The sequence below is a fragment of the Notechis scutatus genome, chromosome 3 (genome assembly GCF_049901735.1).
Source record: "Notechis scutatus isolate UNSWTSFEM ecotype Mainland chromosome 3, rNotScu1.2, whole genome shotgun sequence".
In the NCBI taxonomy this organism is placed as follows: Eukaryota; Metazoa; Chordata; class Lepidosauria; order Squamata; family Elapidae; genus Notechis; species Notechis scutatus.
The window spans coordinates 118,331,400-118,349,737 of NC_142011.1; the positions used below are offsets into that span (position 1 = coordinate 118,331,400).

At 39.7% G+C, this 18,338-nt stretch overlaps 1 protein-coding gene and 1 long non-coding RNA gene across 4 annotated transcripts in view; one reads left to right on the forward strand and one right to left on the reverse strand.

Moving 5' to 3' along the window:
* Nucleotides 1-3,924: 3,924 nt before the first annotated feature.
* LOC148131380 (uncharacterized) lies at nucleotides 3,925-5,276 on the reverse strand. The gene is made up of 2 exons (XR_015748757.1): nucleotides 5,153-5,276; nucleotides 3,925-4,233 (listed from the first exon to the last, which is right to left on the reverse strand). It is a non-coding gene; the product is annotated as an uncharacterized LOC148131380 (long non-coding RNA).
* Nucleotides 5,277-8,045: 2,769 nt separating this feature from the next.
* Nucleotides 8,046-18,338, forward strand: part of RIN2 (Ras and Rab interactor 2) — a 78,388-nt gene continuing 68,095 nt past the window's right edge. The window contains exon 1 of one of the 3 annotated variants that reach the window (XM_087961075.1): nucleotides 8,046-8,352. The gene's annotated coding sequence lies outside the window, so the exon portion shown is untranslated. The remainder of the gene's footprint in view (nucleotides 8,353-18,338) is intronic. The other 2 variants (XM_087961078.1, XM_087961077.1) reach the window with 2 other exon arrangements.

Below are 18,338 nucleotides of genomic sequence, written 5' to 3' on the forward strand. Positions count from 1 at the left end.
ATTGAATTGCAGTTCTGTAAGTATTTCTGAATTATGGGCTTTCTTTTTTTAATGTAGTTCTGACATAAAACATTTTTCTAACACTGAATAGAATTTACTCGCAGAAAGGTGTGTGTGTGTGTGTGAGTGTGTACACACATACACATACACACACACCACACACAAACAAAACAGTTTACAACAGAATACAAAATGCCAGAAGACATTTTCTGTGCTGATGCTGTTGTTTGACTGTGCTATGCAATTCAATATGGGCTATTTTCAAAGCAGATAGATCTCTGAATGTATCCCAACTTTTCTAGTGAAGGCATTACATTAGAAGTTCTGTCACTGTGAATGCATTGAAGAATCTGGTAAGAAACTATCACTGAAAGGGATGACCCAACGGGTCACAGAAATATCACATAGTATGAAGACATCTATAGAGTTCACATCAACCAACAATTTAATTTCATCAGTAACTATTCAGACATAAACTCCATTACATGTGTTACAACATAATCTTAGGAAAAGTACCAACTAAAAATATTACCAGCGACAACAGCTGCTATAAAATATTATGTTATTGCTGTCACTTATCAGAATCATATATATATCGTATATAATCATATGTACTGTACAGTCCACTTTCCTTTAAGCTCAAAGAGAAATATATACAGATACTAAATTATATTGTGCCCCTGTATATGAGATTTTACTGTACATGATTTACACACATGCATGCACACACAAACACATGACATATTGTCAAGCATTCCATTGTTAGGTAAGATAATTGCAAAAGTGTTGGTACTCTGGAATGCAATCCTTCCCTCCTGGGAATCCAGACTTATTGGTTAACAGGCTTTAATGACACAGTTTTATGATAGTTCCATTCTTCATGTTCCAACAGGCCCAGAAGATAGTGCTGCAGGGAGTACTGTTCAATTTTGGATCCCTGTCTATGGTACCTGCACTCTGTTTTATACATACATACATACATACATACATACATACATACATACATACATACATACATACATAATGAACCTGCTAGGAGAAGATCATCAGGAGCTGTGATGTCATTACTGTGTTGATGGAATCCACTTCCCTTATCTTTTTACTCCAAGGAAACGAGCCTTGAATATTGCCAACTTCAAATAATAGACAAGAGAACAAACTGAAATTAAATCAAGATAAAATGAAAGTGGTGTTGGTAAAAAGAAAGCTATATTCTGGAATTCAAGTAAAATATGCTGTAGATGGGGTTGCATCTCTCCCATTCCCCAAAAGACGAGATTGTCAGCCCTTTGAGATACACTAGCCTAGTTAATCAAAGTTATGAATGCTGACACTACTTTTATTACATGGTTATTATACTAACAGAATTTTCCAAGTTAGAATGCATCTTTCCCTTCCCACCTTTTATCTTCAAGAGAATTAGGGAGTCAAGGCTGAGACACTTTCTCAAATTACATTTCTGTCTTGGACTGAAATATGTCTGATTGTTGCCTCCTTTTCCTCAAAGATATTCCTACAACCCATTGCAGAGATTCACATCCTTTAACCCAAGGTGTAATTGGATTTGCAGCATAATTGTACCAACTATAAACCTTCCTGAGCCAATCAGGTTTTGTGCCAGTTCCCCATGCCTTGGTTACAACTTAAACCTTTCTCAACTATTGCAATATTTTTCATTTGGGGATTCTCTAGAGAAAGAATCATATAATTGCAGTGGACACAAACTGTGGTATTGATATGATAGCTGAAAGATCTGCACAATCTACACATTACCTGTTGAGCATAATTCATATTGACCATTCGTCCTCAACAGCTTGGGAAACTGATTATCAATGAGACTGCCTCTATCCAGCCATGAACTTGCCCGGTCACTTATGCTAATGGGAAAGCTTCTTCTGAAGATGCCCTTGCTGCCAAACTCCCTTAAACGAAAAAGGGCTCTCGTCTGGCTCCTAGGCTACAGAATGTACTCCCGAACGAGATGTGTTTAGCTTCAGTTTGCACAATATTTAGGAAGATGATCAAAACACATCTCTTTTATAAGCTTTTAACTGTTAATTATTTCAGTGACTTGTTTTATCTGTAGTCTCAGTTGTAATAATTTCTGTTTGTACTTGGTCTCTTTTTATTGTTGTAAGCCATTTTAAGTGTCAGGATAAGCAAAAAGGTGCAATTCAAATTCAATGAGTAAAACGAAATTCAATCTTCTTTGAAGGAGATTACAGCGCTATACAGTCCTTCCCTTTATTAAATTAACCTTTATAATATTAAATGAACCTGTTTGGGAGCTTCTTTTCCTCAAGGGGGAGGAAAGAGAAAGAGAGAAATTAAAACACCTTTCCTTGTTTTGAAATATGTACAAAATAGAGGGCAACATGTGGGAAAGTAACTTGGTTTCTTCATTTTTTCATGTATTACTGGTACTATTTACTTTATTAGCATTTGTTAAATTTTTCAGGGCTTCCTGGAGGAAAGAAAGGTAGAATACATTTGTATATGAAAGCATATAAATGCATTCTTAAAACCCTGTTAAGCAGGTTAGCCTGAGAATGAATGACTAGCCATGTTTCGGCTGAAAACGATTTGAAGAATATCATCCTGATTTGATTGAATTGAATAACCAGGTGCTTTGGCTGTTTGTGAATTAATACATTGCTTAAACTCAAGAATTATGGTTTATAAATTATGGATTATGACTCAACATACTATATCAACTCAATCACTGTAACATTTATGTGTAAAAAGTTATGGTTAAAATAGAATGTTAACACGGTGAGTTAACTCATTCAGAAAGCTCTGCTCATAATCTTTTGTTGCAAAGTTATACAAGCTCTCCTGTTTGGATTGCTTACCAAAATTGATAATGTTTTTCAGAAGGGTGAATCTTCCCACTTCACTTTTAGCTGCTAAACCTGGAACAAAATTAGTATTCAGAGGAAAATTGAGCACTTCACTCTACAATGCAAAGCTGTCTCTGCTAGGCAACCAATTTATTAAAGAAAGGATTTTCCTCACAACAACCAGTCTATGAAGTGAGAGAGAGTGACTGGCCCAAGATCACCCAGCTGGTTTTCATGGCTAAGGACTTAAATTCACGGTATCTTGCTTTCTAGCCTGGTACCTTAACCATTAGACCAGGGGTATGTAACTCAAGGCCCGCAGGCTGCATCCAGCCTGTGGGGTGCTTAAATCCAGTCCATGGGGCCAGCCTGGAAATATCAAAGGACCGGCCCACGATGCCTCTGGCTGCTAAAATGGGCTGTGTGTGTGAGGGCCCCCCGCGCCTCATTTTCAGCCTCCATGACCTCCTGCAGCATTCTGCCAGCTTAGAATGGGCCAAAAAATGGGAAGAAAACAGCCCAAAAAACGGCCCGAAAATGGCCCCAAAAACGGAATGCTGCAGGCTATGGAGGGTGAAAATGAGGCATGGGGGGCCACACACTGACCCCCCATGCCCCATTTTGGCCAGCAGGGTGCTGCAGGAGTCGTCCATCTTGTCCCCTTGCCGCCGCTGCCCTGTCCCATGGAGAAGTACAATGCTGATCCAGCCCTCAAAGAAATCCAGTTTGACACCCCTACACTAGACCAAATTGGCGCTCTCTGGCTCAAGTTTTATGCTAAACATCTCCACAACAAATTGACTGGATTAGTTAAATGAGCAAGCAGACTTTAGAACTGGGCATTCTATCCCGGGACTTGCCCTAATACAGCAACATTGGGATGAAAAATATTTATCTAAGACAACCTCTGCACTATATGCCACATTAGGTCTGCATTTGATCTCATTTACAGAACAAGGCTGTGGATAAATTTAAATAATGGTGGAGGAGCTGTCTATTGTTGTTAATATATATCTTTTGTAAGAATTCTAGAATAAAGGTTAGTTGTCATTTGCAGGGACATTACAATAAAGAGACCCCCATCTGAAGAAGAGTGAGACATTTCACTTAATTATTTAATTCAATTTCTATAACCTCCTATCTCAATCAATGGCTCTGGATGGCTTATAATTCGAAGATAATGGATAGTTTGTCTACATTTTCAAGCACCTTGCAAGTATAAATTTTAAAATATGAAATATCATTCGATCTACCATAATCAGTCTTTGAAAGTAGTTTTTCCACATTAGGAGATTTTTCCTTTGGCAACAGATGTCTTCTCATGCAATTCTACTGGTCATAGCAATTTCATTATCCAAATTAGGTAACACATCTAGCTTGAGTAATGAGACACCTGCAAAAAAAAAAACCCCAAGCTCAGAGAGTTCCAATGATCCCTCATTTCAATCCTGAGCTACAAATAATATTCTTTATTTTACTTTTAATTTTACTTTAAGTAATTTTACTTTAATGTTTGTGGTCTTTACAGCTGTAAACAAAAGCTGCTCACATTCAGTTTAGCTGCTGGACAAGTTAATATTTTTCCAGTTGCTAATATTTCTAAAGTTTTGTTTGTAAAAAGTTGTTCAAATTTACTAATGTACATTATGCTCATGGTTCTATAAATCTGTATCATCTTTCTTGCTGTATGCAGGAAAGAAAATACTTTCTTAAAGAATCTAGTGCACAGTTATTTCAATGTTCCAGATTTTAGTAACAGAATTTAAAAACAATGAATTGAACAGGAACCTTTTTCCAGGAAGGAAAAACAAAATCATTATGTTTACAAGTCTCCTTTAGAGAGTCAATGACCCATCCTGTTACTGATTACTAAGACTGCCAAATGAAAAAACTTTTTTGCTTTTAAATAATAATCTTTAATGATTAGGCACGAGGCCACATCAGAATGCAAAATACAGGACAATAAGACCATGTATAACAAAAGAGAGCAAATAGAATTAAAAGGAAATGCAAATAATTTCTTCTTATCCCAATCAGATCCTTATATGCAATTCTCAGTGATACTATTTTATTCAGATAAAAAAAACACTTTTGCATATTTCAGTTCTGAACATACATGAAATATATTGTTTTAATGTATGGATCCCCATCAGGCCGTTTGTCTAATGTGTAATCCAAGATATTGATCTTTCTCATATAACTGGTATTCAACAATATATGTGCTGTGTCCTCCATCTCTGATGCTTCACAAATACATGACAAGGAACGTGGTTAACATATTTAACCATTTTGTCTAACTGCTTAAATCTCACCTTTATAAAATAGCCCCTGGAATGTGTGAGCATTCCTGTATTTAGATATTTTGCAATCTGAAAGGTAAATTTATAGTGGCTTAATCCATTTGAATGTGTCGATCTTACTGCAAGTAGCTACATCTCTTCAAGCTTCTACAGCTAATCCTTGATTTATGACCATTTGTTCAACAACCATTTGAAGGTATGCTGGGGCTGAAAAAAATGGATTTATGATCCATGCCCAAAGCTATGTGCCCCCATGGTCATGTGATCAAAATTATTTGTTTAGTGTATGGCAAAACCCTAAACAAATGTGTTTTAAGCCAGGAGATCACAAAGATTGTCTCACTGTCATTGAAGAAACAGTTGATTCTGGGTTGTTGCCCAAAGAGACGCTCTAGTTCAGGATTCCTGTACTTTTCAGGGAGGCTTCTTTCTTGTCTTCCACCACCTATATAATAACTATTAAAAAGCATTAAAATGTACAAAAGCAAAAGTAAACATGAAGAGAAAGGGGGAAGTTTTTAATAATGGATCTAACTCACAAGTTCATCCACTGTCCAGTGCCCCCAAGGCCTGCTGGCAGAACCAGGTTTTGAGGGACCTTTGAAAGCTCTGGAGTCATGAGGCCTACTTCATATTTGTGGGGGAGAAGATTTGAGTGCCACAGCGAAATGTAGCTCCCTGAACAACAGAATGAGTAACCTGCCCATTTGGTTGTTCTAGTTGGATGGGCAGATGAAATAGGAAAGAGGCAATCCCTCAAATAAGTTAATGTCAAAGGTAAGTTGAAATATGAGCTTCACTAAAATGTTTGGGATCTCTAAGTCATTTGACTTAAATGCTTAATTTTGAGTATATTATAGAACTAAAGTTGATTATCATTTTTAGAATCAAAAGCAATATTTAATGTTTTACCAGTAACATGTAATCAAATGGCTCTGAAATTAGGAATGAGAAGCGTCTATCATTCCCAGTAATATTAATTAAAGCATAATTTGAATACATAATCTGTTAAATTCAATAAAATATGATTTACTACATTTAAGTTTTCTGATCTTTCAGATTTGTTTTGTTTTTTTTCCTTCAAAAAATATTTGAGGGGCTGCCACAGAGAGAAAGGGGTCAAGCTATTTTCTAAAGTGCCTGTAGGCCAGACAAGGAATAATGGATGGAAACTGAACAAGGAGATATTTAACCTGGAAATGAGAAACTTTCTGACAGTGAGAACCATCAACCAATGGAACAGCTTGCCCTTGTGGGAGCGCCATCACTCGAGACTTTCAAGAAGAGATTGGACTGCCATTTGTCAGAAATGGTGTAGGGTCTCCCGCTTAGGCAGGGGGGGTACACTAGATGACCTAAAAGGTCCCTTCCAACTTTGATTATCTGTATCTGATTCCATTTTTTATTCCCATTATAATTTGATCAGTCTGCAGCTGCAGAAGTATAAATTGGTTTATTTGTTACAATAATTATAAATCCCATTTCAACCATTTTCATACAATTCTAATTATTTGTAAAAAAATGTTTTCTTCAGGCATGATTTTATCATTGCATAAATCCATTCTAGTTTTGTGGCTGGGAAATGGGGATTCCAGGCTTTTTTTTTCCCTACTAAAATAAGTAGTTTTGCCCAGAACAAGTAGCAGAATTTATGTCTTATTACACTTATGTGCAGCTGGTGAGCTTCATTGGTTTGGCTGAGCAGAGTGCGTTCCAGCAGGGCCTGGAAGGGAACACAGAAAGCGGTTTCCATGGGAGTTTTGAATCTTTTTGCATCAAGCCCTTCCAAGTCTAAAAAAAATGCTGAATTTAGCCGACTAGGCTGACAAGAAGCGGATACTGTGGATAGGTTTACCTTGCCTGTGCGTTTTTGGGATGGTAAGGCGTTAATGGATGCTATCACATCTGGTCTGTAGACAACTCCTAAATAGCAGCTTTCTACTCTCTACGGTAGTACTCATCAAGACTTTTACAACCTGCATCAGGTAGCCCAGGTTATTAGAAGTATCATATAGAAAGGACTATAATTTCTAATCTCTGTTCCAGCTATGTCAAACAGATCCTGCTGCACAGATAGTCCTTGATTTACAACTATTTGTTTAGTGACCATTTGAAGTTATAAAGGCACTGAAAGAAGTGACTTGCAATCAGTACTCACACTTACAAGCATCACAACATTCCCACAGTCTTGTAAACAAAATTTGGGCGCTTGGCAACAGATATGTATTTACAGTGGTTGCAGAATCCTGAGATTATGTGATTGCCACTTGTGACCTTCCCAACCACCTTCCGGGACAAGGTAAAATCAATGGAGGAAGCTGGATTTGCTTAACAACTATGCCAACATGGTCCTCAAATCAGAAGCGACTCACTTAAAGAGCACCTTGCTTAAGGGAAATTCTGGACCCAACTGGAGTCGTAATTCGAGAACCTGTACTTACACCTATCCTTTAAAAGGGAACGGTTCTTACACAACCCTCGAATCTGGGCTTCAAAAGCAATCACCAGGGAACGCTCTACCTGACGGGGGGGGGGGGCGCCCAGCTACCCACAAAGACTTTGTTTTGCTACGTTTCGCGACGGCCGACTCGCCCGGATTTCGTGTTTGCGGCTGAAAGTACGCCCAGCCCCGAAGCCGAAGCCCAGCCACCTGCCATTCCTCTCCTGCCTGCGGTTCTGCCCGAGCCCGCTCGGCATTCCTCAAGTGCAGACCTGGTCGCCGCCCGCCCTGCCGGCTCCCTGGCTGCTGACCGGCCTCTCGCCTTTCCGGACTTTCTCCCTCCCCTCCTCCCTGTTTGCTCCCAGTCCTCGGCCCAAACGCGACTTCCTCTTCCTTTCCGAAGCTCCCGCTGTCCGCCCTGGTTCGGGCCGGACTGTCCTCTGCAGATCGCGGGAGGGGTGGGAGCGCACTGCCGAGCCTGGCGCGGCCGGGAGATCGCTGGCGCGCGCTCCCCGTCTCTCCTCCGCTCCCTCCCCCCCCCTCTTCCGTCTCTCTCTCCCCGTCTCCCTCCCGAAGTGCCGCTCCTCCCGAGGGACGCAACAGGAGCCAGGAGCTGGCGGACTCCGAAGCCGAAACAAAGCCCGGGCGCTTCGCTCGCCTCCCGCTTTCTTTTCCTCCCGCTGCATAGCTTAGTTGCGTCTTTCCGACCCCTCGGCGGCTTCTTCTGAGGACTTTTTCCTGCCTTGTGGTGGCTACTCAGCTACCCCGAGAGGTAAGGCGCAGAACGGGACGAATCTGCCCCGGTAACTAGTGGAATGACGTGGGGAAACGAGGATCCACGGGAGGGGAGAGCCAGAGGGGAAATGCGGGGGTCCCTCCGAAGGCGAGCGCTTTTTTCTCTCCCTCCCCCCCCCCACCACATCCCTCGTCGGTCCTATTGTAGAAACCCTTGCCAGAAAAGAGTCACTTTTGGCGGCGGGGGTGGGGGTGGAGAAACCGGCTGCCCCTCCGCCCATCATCAGCTGAAGTACAATGCTGTACTGAAGTACAATCTCGTTGTCTTCCCGATAACCCACTGAACTATAAAGTAAACACACTGGCCGGCTGCCTGCCTGGCTGGCACGATAGGCTGAGCTCCCTTGTAGGCAGCCACTTTTCCACTTAGCGTCTTGGGCGAAGCGAGGCTTAAAACCTTCTCACTCGGGCCGGGGGAGGGAACAGCTGGTTTCCGAGGAGGTGTTCGTTTTCAAAGGCGAGAATGGGCACGCAGATTGTTCCCATTCCTTTGGGGGAGGGGGGGTTGTTACCTTTGTTTTTTTTCTAGTAATCTCTGGAGATCAATCCTTGCCTTGCTTTGTTTTTTTGCCGTGAGTCGTTTTTAAACATGATGCGGTCTCCCGAACTGGAGATTGTCAACCTTTTTGTTTTGTTTTTTTACTATCACTGAAAGTATTAAAAGAGGTTTTTCGTTTGTCTGTTTTAAAGACAATTGGTTATCTTCTGGATTTTACCTGAATGGGGGAAGATAGCACATGAAAGAAAGGGTTGTTTACTATGAATTGCCTGCCTCCTTAAAGGGGAAGGACGATCCAATGAGTTCAGCTGAATTAAAATCAGTATGCTATATAAAACATTGACTTCCTCCCTGTTCTATTTTTAGATTAGAGATCCCACATTGTACAGAACTGTAAGATCATGCTTAGAATAGAATTGGGCTATGCAGGTTCTTGAGCTTGTTACATATTGGCCGAAACATGCCACAATAAATTTGTGCTGAACCCTTACTGTTAATGGGGAATCCTGCATATGCCATGGGCCTGTAATCTCGTCCTTCCCTATAGTGCTAACAAAAGGTTATGTAAAAGTTTTGATTGACTAACCCATGATGTGTCAATATGTGTACCTACTTGTCTCATTCTGATTCATCCATATTGCTACTAACTGGAGCATAACATGCAACTGTCATGAATTCCTACTTTTGAGGAACATAATTAGGCCGTCTAAGTATCCAAGTAGTATGAATGAGAATGGCGCTTGTTTGCTGAATATCTGCTTAGAAAAAAAGAGTGTTATGAGTACATATTATAGCATAAGTTTATTCGTGTATAAACATAGCAAAGGAATGAATCTAAAACTATACCTGGTTTGATAAAATGAAAGTCTGAAAGAATTAACAAAGGATACAAGAATGATGAAATGTTCTGAGTTTTTGGTAGAGTCAAGAGTAGATCGTAGGAAAGAGAAACTACAGTGAATACAGTGTGGCTACAGATACTGTAAATCCTGTATGACAAGATTAAAGAACAGAATGAATGGAAATTGGATGTAATGAAAGAGGGTGTGGGAAACTGCTTGGAACAGAGTGAATAAACTTACGTTACAAAGTACTAGAGAGGTTTGTGAAGTTATATTAACATTAGAGTGCTGGATGAGGGGAAGAGAGAGAGGAAAGATAACAAAAAGTCAACATATTGTTTGCTTATAGAAAGAAAAATATAATTGGAAAAATATAGTGAAAGAAAGCAAAGACTAAGATTAAAAGAAGGTAGAGAATGCAGAGTACAAGTTGTCCTGGATTTACAACCAGTTAAGTGAATCATGCAGTCATTAAGAAAATCTGGCTTCCCCTGTTGACTTTGTTTGTCAGAAACTGACTGGGAATGTTGCAGGTGAAGATCACATGAGCCTGGGATGCCACAACCATCATAAATACATGCTGGTTGCCAAGCACCCAAATGTTGATCATGTGACCATAGAGATGCTGCAATGTCATCAGTGCAAGGATTGGTTGTAAATTACTTTTTTCAGTGCCGTTGTAACTTCAAAAAGTCACTAAATGAATCATTGTAGGTCGAGGATACCTGCAATTTTGATAAAAATTATAATTGTTTTGGAAGTGATTGGAAAATTGCTAAAGGAGGAACCTCCAACAGAATGAAATGAAGCATTTTTTTTAAAAAAGTGATGATATGACCCTGGATGAAACTGAAGGGAATGCTGGAGTAATGAATCGTTAGAGATTTATACAGGAATGATGGTGATGCAGGTAGTCTCTAACTTACAACCGCAGTTGAGCTCAAAATTTTTGTTGCTAAACAAGATGGTTGTTAAGTGAGTTGTGCTCCATTTTACAACCTATTTTTCCACAGTTCTTAAGCAAATCACTGCAGTTCTTAAATGAATCATGTGGCTGCTAAACAAATCTGATTTCCCCCATTGACTATGCTTGTTGGAAGCCAGCTGGGGAGGTTACAATTTGTGATCACATGACACTGGGACAGTGCAACTGTCATAAATACATGCCAGTTGCCCAGCAGCCAAATTTTGACCATGGGGATACTGTAATGGCCATATGTGTGAAGACCAGTCATAAGTCACTTTTTTTTAGTTCTATTGTAACTTTGAATGGTCACTGAATGAATGGCTGTAACCTGAGGACTACCTGTGTGTTAAAGCAGGGGTCGCCAACCTTTTGGACCTCAGGAACCACCAAACTCATAATTTTAAATCCCGTGGACCAATCCCCGGGAAAATCCCCCAAAAAGTCTGCAGGAAAATTCCCCGCCTTGTTTTTCTACCAATCGATCATTCTTTATTTGGAATCGCAGAATACCATCTCCAGCTCCGTTCTCAGGGGTAGAGAGAGAGACTTTTGGCTTCATGCAAGGAAAGCAGCAGAAGCAGCAAAAGTCTTTCTTTCTTTCCCCCAAACTCTACCAGAAATGAGTCTTTGCCGGTGCAGCCTCTTGGAGCAGGATGCCTTGCAGGGTCCCAAAGACTCATTTCTGGTGGATTTGGGAGAGAGAAAGAAAGACTTTTGCTGTTTTCCTTGCATGCAGCCAAAAGCAGAAGAAATTTTTTTTGTAGAATAACAGAGTTGGAAGGGACCTTGGAGATCATCTAGTCCACCTCTAAGCCACCAGAGAACAGCCCGGTGATCAGGAGATGTGCATGGGGCGAGTGGTGCAAGTTCCCCCTCCGTCCTTTCCCCCGTCCCCTCACTACCTCATGTTGTTCGTAATGCAAGCGGCAAAAGCCTTGTGTTCCCATGGGCCATGTGGGCGGTGCAGCCTTGTGTTCCCATGCAACCTGGATTAATTGCTTTGGAGGGTGCTTTGGGGGTGACATTTCTCTGCGGACCCCCAACATTTTTTTGCAGACCACCAGTGGTCCCCCACTGGTTGGTGACCACTGTGTTAAAGAGCAGAATTTAAACCAATATAATAAACGTTAAAGAAAAAGTCATAAAAGCTGTGAGAATGTTGACAAAAGATAAGGGCTCAAGTATAATCTGCAATAGTTTAAATTATGGGTGTGATTTGCTAATGGAATAGTATTTTGTTTAACTTTGTTTGTATGTCATGCATGCAAGTTGTATATATGCCTGATCATTGGAAGAATGTTGCTATTGTTGCTTATTCAAAACAAAACTTACCAAGAATGAATGCAAAAAAAAAAAAACAACGCCAAGGGGATTAGTCTGTTAAGTATGCCTGGGAGGGCGCTTGTCAGAATTCTGATAGAAAATAAATGAGAGGGAGAAAAATTTGGGAAGTGGTTTTTTGCCACACAGGATCTCTGAAAATGTATTTTTGCTCACCAGGGTATTGAGAAATACAGGAATGTGACATCTATCATATGTTACTGTTTTAGAAAAAGTGTATGATGAATGGATTTTGAATTATGGAATGTTGTGTGCAAATTCAGAATGGGAGTTGTGCTGAATATAAAGCAATACACGAAGAAACTATCATGAGAATAGATGAATCATTTATTAAATGGTTCAAACTTGAGCAGTAAGGAAGGAATATGTAAGTCCCCTTCATTGTTTAAGGCAGGGGTCCCCAACCACCGGTCCACAGACCGGTCCCGGTCCGTGGAACAAGTCCTACCGGGCCGCTGGTTTGCTGGGGTAGAAAGCTCACCGGAAGCACTTTTTCATCAAAAAGATGGCGGCGCCATGCTCGGTGAGCTTTTCCGGTAGAAAGCCATTTCTACCCGGAAAAGCTCACGAGCGCTGGCACCGCCATCTTTTTGATGAAAAGTGCTTCCGTGAGGTCACCGGAAGCACTTTTTCATCAAAAAGATGGCGGTGCCCAGCTGATGCCGTACCGGGCCGCGGCGCCCAGCTGATGCCGGTACCGGGCCGCGGCATAAAAAAGGTTGGGGATCACTGGTTTAAGGTATTCAAGATAAATAAACAATGAATATTTTTGCTTGCACACAGTGAGAGTATCAGAGGAGACATGGAGGTTAGTGAGCAATGAAAAAGCTTTGGGGTAGCACATTGATGTCTGCCAGCGCCATGTTGCATACCCTGTGCTACAATATTCTTAATAAGACTTGTGTATTTTAAGTGGTTAATGCATCAGATATAAGAAGCCAATTCCAGTGTAGTCTTAATGAGACTTTCACCTCAGAGATTACAACAGAAAGAATATTGTATCTTAGCCAATAATGGCTTTCCTTATGGACCAAACGTTCATCTGTCTGCATTTCTTACTTCAGGCTACTAGATCCTGATGCAAATTTTGTAGCTGATGACCTTTTTACTTTTATACATTGGTTGTCTAGATTTTTGGAGCCTAGATCTGGAAGCTCTATTAGTACTGTTCTAGATAGACATCTCTTGTGAAAAAAAATGATGGAAAACTTGAGCAATACATTAAATATAACTATCTGTTAAGTTACATAATTAGTAGGATTTGTAAGCCTTGCTGCAGGTTGGAACTAGCTAGCTATATCATTTTTTTCTGATGGTTTCATGCTCCTTTTTCTCTTGGCATTCTAGAGTTCCCTGTGCTCATTGTTGTATCGCTATGTTCTTAATTTTATTTAGTTTGTGCTTGCTTTTTCTTCATCTTGATGTATTTCTGTGCTTTTGCAAAACCTGGGGATCCTTGATCCTGGAAATAAGGTCATTTTGGCTACCTATCCTTCTCCACTCTCTTTTGTTGACATGGCAAGGAAATTGATGCTCCAGTCTTTTTACCCGATGAAATGTTAGGATTTAAAATTAGAAATGTTGATCTTGTCCAAACCTATATGCAAACATGTCAGCAAATTTATGTTTGTCACAATGTACTTTGAAAGTAATTTGATGTGTATGGCTGTTTAGTCTATGAAAAAAGAGGGGGGGAAATGTAACACCTTCCACTGTTTTAGTAGGTAAGTTGACAGCCCTAGAAACCTTAGAAATAAGAATTTTACATCTGGCCTATATAACAATGAAAAAATATGTAGACCTTTTGTATGATTACCGGTATTAAATTTGATATGTTAACATTTCCTTAAAATATAACTATCTAAAAAATGGAGGAATATGTTACTTTAAAGAAACAATAAAAGCTAATATATCTTAAGCCTTCTTTCTGTTTCTTTTAAAAGCACTTCAGTGTGGTTGCCCAAAACTGAAGAAAAACATGACTATTTTATTCAAAAGTTCACATCATAATTCTTCCATGTTCTTTGTTTATTGTTGTCAGGACATATTTTCTAATGTATTGGAAGGATATGCATCTCAAGGAAAGTGATTTAGATTGTTTTTTCTCAATTGCATGTAATCAAGAAATACAAACCACGAAGACTTGAAACAAAAAATTATTTGGCTGGTTTGATGTGGTTTGTTCAGCTTATTTCTGGATCCGGATGTATGGGACTGCAACAGCCCTGTGAAATAGATGAGCTCCCATGACTGAGAAGACTGGAAGTGGATCTCCCTGATCCTCAGTCCAACATGCTGTCTTTTCAAACCAAATCTTTCCTGGGGTGGCTTTCCTCCAAGGACTTTCCGAACTTTCAGGATTTGCAGACCTTACAAACACTGCTATATTGTATCTGGTTGGGCTAAAAGCACAATAGAAATGTCCCTGAATGGACTTTGCGTAAATATTATATGAGCATAAGGAATATGCTGCAATTCCATTGAGCAGCCATTTGTTCATAAAGTATAAAAAGTTTTGGAAAAAGAGTAGAACGCAACCTAGCTATTAGAAAACTGTTTTTAATTGCATGAATAAATAAGAGTTTTAGGAATTCCTAAACACTCTTGGGAAAATGTACTTTTCCTTGCTGAAGGAAGAAAACACGAAGGATCTTAATGGAAGATCATTGTCATCGGGTTTCATAAGATGAGGTACATTACACAATATGCTACAATATTATAGCTGAAACTCAGGTATATAAAAGGTTAGTATTTTATCTAGTGTCCTGTAAAATAAAAGGAAACATACAAATAGATATATAAGAGGTGATCTTTAGGTCCCATCAGATTTGGTAGGATAATGGAAAGAGTGAAATCTGAGTCACAGTTGAGCAGAGAAATCCTGGATCTCATTCCATACATAGAGTTTATATGACATGCAGCTCCCAAGACTTCAGACTGTTTACAAAGTAAAAACTGTCAATCTATACCCTGTGTGTGTATGTGTACAAAACTCTCTCTCTCACACACACACGTACATATATAGCTCAGCATCAACCAAATAAAAAGATTGCATTTGTACTACAATCAAATTAAAAAGAGTAGCTAGCCTGAAACAAACCTTTTTGTCGATTGTGCCCATCTGCTTTTAAGTATATAAATGGACAGAAACTATTAAGTGATATGACAAGAATAAAGCATCATACCTGCCATTCCTGCCAATGAATATAGTCCAGCTCCCAACCTCCAAGGTTTAAAATCTAGATCTCCCTTAAGAAGATGCTTGCTGTCCATTTTGAAGCAGGTATTTTTTATGATCATAATATTGTGGGTATGTTTGTCAACTTCAGTTTTTGCCAATATTCTGAAACTCTCATTCTACCCTGATTCAAAAATGTCTCGTGTAACAACAGAGACAGTTTTCAGTGGACTGCCTTGACTTTGGAAAAGAATTTGTAGGACAAAACATGATATAACTTCACCCTGAATCACTGCAAATTTACAGAATTTCAATAATATTTTAATGTAGCATTATCTTTGTGTGAAATATTTTAGATTAGCAAACATGGGTCCAAATAACCTCTGAACCTCTGATCAAACAGTTTCTTTGAAATATATTTTTATTTAAAAAATATTAACAAAGAACACAGCAACCTTTCTTCATTCTTATCTTTTGACACAGATCTCTAGAGAGGAAATGATCCTTGTGGCTCCCATTGAAAAGTATTATGTTTTCTTCAGTAACTTCAAGTACCGGTAGTTGTCTGTTTTTTTGCTGATTGCAAAATCCCCTAGTTTTAAATTATTGCTTGTTTATACATAGTTTTGAGTTCATTCTGATCTGTTTTCCCCTGATTTGCTGATCACATGCTTTGGTTTGTTAATGAATAATTTTGGCATTTATCACAGTAGAGAGTGGATAAATTGCCATGTCAAGTTGTTTTACAAAATGTACATTTTATATTTCCAAGTTTTGAAGAAGAATTTAAGGCAAAATAGTTGGTCTATTACTTAGTATATTATTAGATATTTTATAAGATATTCCATTTGGATCTTGAGAGAGTAAATCAAAATGCTCATACCATTTAATATTAAACATCATACCAAAATTAGCCATTGCCAATTGGTTATGAAACTCCCTAAACAAATGGACAGAAAGTATTCAGCAAAGATAATGTTGATTCTTCTGGAGAAGAATCTTACCAAGACATAATTCACCAGTAAGAAAAGCTCAACTCCCAATTTATAACAGCCAGTTTTCAACTCTATATCTTCTGCCTTGAGAATACCAAAGAAAATTTGTGCCACTGAGTGCCGTATGTTCCAAAAGAGGATTTTTGTCAACCATTTTCATGCTTGTTTAGAAGGTAAAAGGCAAGAGTTTCTCTGTAGAAGAGGTTGGTAAAGTTTTCTTAGATAGAAGTAAACAATTAACAATAGCAGTGATGGAGGGATATAAAAATAGTTTGTTTTTCTGTTTTCTCAGGCGATACTATAGATGAGCTAAAGAGAGCCAATAACATAAATGCACTGAAGAAAGAGCATTAGTTTCCTCTGTGGTAGGTGGGCTTGAACTCCAGTGGGGATTTTTAATTATGCACATGTTAACTGAATAGGTTTTTACACTATATTTCTAATATCCTAAATGAATGCATCTTGGACCAGATGGACCAGAAAGGAGATAATCCTAGATTTAATCCTAAATCATGACCGTGTTCTGAGACAAGATGTAAATATTGTGGAACTAATAGAAATGGATGACCAAAACACTGCTACATTTTAGCATACATGGAAATGGGAAACTGCCAGCTGAGTGAAACAGTCACATTTGATTACGAAAGGGGCACCTTCTCAGATATGAGGAAATTGTGAAGAAAGACTGCAAAGAATAATCAAGAGAGCCAAATCTCTTCTTAATGCCTGAATGTTAATTAAAACCACAATAACTGGGAGTCAATAGGGATGTATTTGGCAGGGTAAGAAAGAGTGGTCCAAGAGCTGGATCAGCCGCATTCACGAGAGACATGCATGACTCTCTAGCAGCATCCAGGAAGCTGTAAAAGGAAGGTAGTTTTTTTTTCTTCAGGAAATGGAAAAAGCCTGTCCTAATGAGGATGTTAATAGGAAGCACAAACTCTAGGAGTAAAAAAAAACCCATGCAGGGTGATAATAAAGAATTTTAAAAAAGAATCCACTTGCCCCAATAAACAGAAATAAGGAAAATAATATAATTCACTTGCAGTAGGATATCAGCCAAGGAAGCAGTTGGGGTATTGATGAAAAGATCCTCAAGGAGGGTATGGACATTGCCGGGAAATTGAGTACTTTTTTTTTTTTTTTTGGCATTTATTTCTACAGGTAGCTTTAGCCTTATGGCCATATTTCCAGCGACTGTTTGAAGTTAGAACAGAACTGAATGAATAGTGGCTGGGACCACTTCTCAGAGTTCTAGCAACCCCAAGTTCATGTGGTCACAATTTGGGTGCTTGGCAACCAGCTCACGACCGATTGCAGCACCCCACAATCACGTGACCGCCTTTTGCAACCTCGCCTGCCAACTTCCCCAGAAATCAGTGGGGAAGCTGGCAGGGAATGTCACAAGTCACTGGGGTGTGTCTCTCCCACTCACACGCCTTCTCCCAGCCTTTCTGGGGTTGTGCTCATGCACACCCTCCCTGACCCTTGCCCTGCCACCCTCCCATATCCATTTTGACCTGTGTTCTCTCAACTACCCCCTTGCATCCTTGTGGACCTTCTTGGACCCACACCATGCCTCTCACACATCTTTTGCACCCTGTTGCACCCTTGCTTACCCTCCCCTGAATGCACCTCTTGCACACACCGTCCCCCAGCCTGTGCTGTGCCTTTCTCACAAACTCATGTATCCTTCCCCCCTGGATTCCCTCCACCACTTGGCAGCAGTCTGCTTACTGGATTGCAACTTTCTGACGTCTTCTCACTGACTTCACCAGTGGGAAGTTGGTAAGTTGCTTCACCTGAACAGTTAACAACAGCAACTAGGACTGCAGGGATTGCCACTGCTAAGTGATGAAGTGATATGGTCGTGCTTTATGACCACCTTGCTAGCCACGGAAATTCTGGTCCCAATTGCTGTGATATATTGTGGATCACCTGTGTCCTTATAGACATTCCAAGGGGAGAAATCAAAACAACTAAAATAATTTGAGGTAACAAGAGATGTTCTAACACATCTTGGAAGATTGCAATAGCGATTAACCATTGGATCTTGATGGCATCCACCTCAGAATAGGATAAAAACTAAAATGTGAAATTGCTGACCTCCTAGCAAAAATATGTCAGTCGCACCTGAAATT